This window comes from Sinocyclocheilus rhinocerous, unplaced genomic scaffold, assembly GCF_001515625.1.
Source record: "Sinocyclocheilus rhinocerous isolate Xijiao unplaced genomic scaffold, SAMN03320098_v1.1 scaffold1382, whole genome shotgun sequence".
Lineage (NCBI taxonomy): Eukaryota > Metazoa > Chordata > Actinopteri > Cypriniformes > Cyprinidae > Sinocyclocheilus > Sinocyclocheilus rhinocerous.
This window is the reverse complement of record NW_015657958.1, coordinates 278,553-282,279: the sequence shown is the minus strand read 5'-3', so window position 1 is coordinate 282,279 and position 3,727 is coordinate 278,553. Positions and strand designations below refer to the sequence as shown.

At 35.6% G+C, this 3,727-nt stretch overlaps 1 protein-coding gene across 1 annotated transcript in view; it reads right to left on the bottom strand.

Moving 5' to 3' along the window:
• pcxb (pyruvate carboxylase b) overlaps positions 1–2,383 on the bottom strand; it is a 238,018-nt gene extending 235,635 nt beyond the window's left edge. Inside the window, exon 1 of the mRNA XM_016529777.1 lies at positions 2,068–2,383. The gene's annotated coding sequence lies outside the window, so the exon portion shown is untranslated. The remainder of the gene's footprint in view (positions 1–2,067) is intronic.
• Between the last annotated feature and the right edge of the window lie 1,344 nt (positions 2,384–3,727).

Sequence of the window (3,727 nt, the reverse complement as noted above, 5' to 3'; positions counted from 1 at the left end):
ATATATATATATTATAATAATGTACCATATATACACACACACACACATCGATTAAATATTTTATAATACATTATATATCGTCTCTTTAAATGAATCACATTCACAAAGTTTAGTTTAGTTTAGTTTAGTTTTTTGTTTTGTTTTGCAACTTGGTTTATAAAACACACAATGTGGAGAACTTGTAGCCTTTAACCCTCGGTGAACTAATTCAGACACTGTGACTGACTCTTTGTGGATGTGTAGTACGTGAGCTCTGTTATCTCTCTGTCAAGAACAAATTATTCCATCCTTCTTTTGATGAGCTTTACGTGGACTTCTTCTTTTCTGTGTTGTTTCTCTGTGGTGTTTTGTAATCATTTAAATATTAAACAACACCAGACTGAACTCTGTACAGGCTTTTATCCTCTCTGGAGTTGAATGATGAATAAGTTAATGATAACAAAATACAATTGATTTGCCAAGTTGCTCGAATACTATTCCATGTCAGTAAGATATGCAATCAGATATACTATCACTCAATTGGCTTTTTGTTTTGATCACTCAGGTAGTACGACTTTCATTCTATTGTTCTTGTGCAAATATATGTCTTCTTATGTAAATAACAATGCTGCTGATATGTCCTTAATTCTGCAAGAACAACTGAGCTAATTTATGTTGCACAGTTCCACAGCAAACAACTGACCAAAGGTCATGCAGTCCATGTTTAAAAAATAGAGTGTTAAGACTCAAAATTCAGTTTATGTGTTCCACTGTCCTGTATTCTTTCTTGAAACAATCGTGCAGATGCATACTTACACTCTCACTCACACATGGACAAAAAATGTGTTGGACTGATATTAAAATGGTGTCTGTTAAGCGAATAATTATGTGTATGTTGTGGCCAATAAACAATAAATGGATGATACTAAAATTCTATACAATTCTCTATAAAAAAAAAAAAAATACTAAGAACGTCTCGGTTACGTATGGTAACCCTCGTTCCCTGAAGGAGGGAACGGAGACGTCACGTCGGATGACCGACGAAATTGGGATCTCGCTTAGAGAGAACAATCTACTTCGAGTGTAAACTAAACGAGCCAATGCACATTGGCATGCGATTATTGCATCCAGCTGCCGCTGATCACAGCGTGAGTATAAGTAGGCAGCAGATGCAGCGCATATTCAGGTTTTCGCTGAGGAGCCGAGCCGGTGACCCGGCCGCTCAGCGGTGGTACAGGAGCTGTGGCGACCGGACGTGACGTCTGACTGAATCGCATAGCCGAGCCTGACGGTTCGAAGGAGCCATCGAGACGGGCTGGGTATCTCAAGCCAGGCTCCCAGACACTGCGCAAGTTGCATCAACGGAACTACAGGCGTAAATGTGCATTGGCTCGTTTAGTTTACACTCGAAGTAGATTGGTCTCTCTAAGCGAGATCCCAATTTCGTCGGTCATCCGACGTGACGTCGAGAGTGACCGACTGAAAGGGAACTAAATGGAGTTATTTTAAATGCTTTAAAAGAAATTTAGGCATCACAACATTACTGTATAATGTGCAGTAAAATGGATTTTCATTTAGAAATTTGATTTAAATATTAAATGTAACAGTCTTATTAAATTATTAGTGTTTTTAAAGATTAAGTATAAGTGAGCATTATATGAGGGTGAAGGACATTTAAATATAAAAGTAGAGAAAACACAAGCAATTAAATATCCAAAATTGACCAACATATATCCATTATCAACCAATATCTGATATAGTACCAATACATATATTGTGCAACTTTGGGTGGTTCTATATATGACCAAATCCTCATGAATAAAACTTCACTGAAAATAAGCACATATTAACCTGACACAGTATACACTTATGTTTAGGAAATGTTCTAAACATACACACACACAACAACTCATATCATAATACTGTCATAGTAGTAGTTGCATCACCACGTGCACATGATCTCTAAATACACACACTTCAAAACAAAGTTAACAACACAAGGCTTTTTCCTGTAACATGAAAGGTATCTAATACATTTCCCCTCATTTATCACCATATACACAACAGACCACACGCAGCTGTACTCACTTGTCCAGTCAAGTCCAGATTCAGTCCAAAACCAGAGCAGGTGTCAGATGTAAACAAATGAACAAGTTAGAAAGTTCTGCTGCAGTCCTGTGATACAATGAGCAGATCCAGAGAACGGAGAGTGTTGGCAGCGTTGTGACATGCACCCAGGCGTATACACTATCATGAACACAGTCAGTGCTGCTCTTCTGTCACACTGGCTGTGAGACTGGGAGGCCTGGATACTGTTTATCTCTTTCTGTCTCACTCACTCAGTAGATGCAGGTTTTCATCCTCTGATGATTACGTAACACTTACACAACCCCGTGCATATGGGCCAACCACAGGCACTCTGTTTCCACCGGCAAAGAGCGGCAGGATTTAAAGACTGAGATGGGGAGGGAGGGATGGGTGGGGAGGAGGGGGAAGAGAGAAATGATAAACTGAATGCTGAATGTTGTGCATTATATGGTGGAAAGAGAGTGAAGGAAATCAAACCAAACACAAGAAAAAAAGTTGTTCATATGTTTTATAATTAGGGGAACACAAAAACAGTTTTCACAGGCCCTTTGATGAGGTGCAACCTATGGATCCGACCCCTTCTCAAGAACCCTCCATTTTTGCAAGGGTACATAAATGACATGCCCATATTGTAATGAATTCAAAAGTTTGGGATCAGTAAGATTTTTAATGTTTTTATTTTTAAAAACGTTTCTGGTGCTCATCAAGAATGCATTTATTTAATCAAAAATACAGAAAAAAAAACAGTAAAATGTGAAATATTATTGCAATTTAAAATAGTTGTTTTCTATGTAAATATATTGTAAAACATATTCATGTGATCATAGCTGAATTTTCAGCATCATTTCTCCAGTCTTCAGTGTCACATGATCCTTCAGAAATCATTCTAATAATGCAGATTATTTGATGAATAAAACATATTAATTAATTAAGAAATGTCAGTCAGAAAATGTTTCTTTCTTTCTTTTCTTTTTTCTTTCTTTTTAAAGAAATTAATACTTTTATTCAGATGTGCTAACTTGCTAAAAAGTTTTAGTAAAGACTTATATTGTTAGAAAATATTTCTTTTTTGAATAAATGCTATTCCTATTAAATTTTTGTTAATAAAAAAAAATCCTGAAAAAAAGTATCACAGGTTCCAAAAAAATAAATAAATGAAGCAGCACAACTGTTTCCAACATTGAAAATAAATCAGCATATTGATAATAAATCAGAATGATTTCTGAAGGACCATGTGACACTGAAGACTGGAGTAATGGCTGATGGCTGTGTTTTGCATCACAGAAATACAATATATTTTAAAGAATATTGTAATATAAAACTAATTTAAATTGTATTAATATTTCACAATATTAGTGTTTTTTGCTGTGTTTTGGATCAAATAAATGCAGCCTTGGTGAGCAGAAGAAACTTTTGAATCACAGTGTAATTGCAGCCACTGCATCCCAAACTGCATACTCTCTGAGGCATTTCTTTTGATTTGTGACTTCAAAAAGTAAAACGTATGACTTCATAAAGAATGTGGGTCATTCCTGGGATTCGGTAATACTTCAGTCACCCAATGTTTATAAAGTTCCCATTATAATGAATAAAAATTATTATTGCATTTTAATATTTTTTTTAGGATAAAATCATTTCTTAAATCTATCTTAAATGCAGC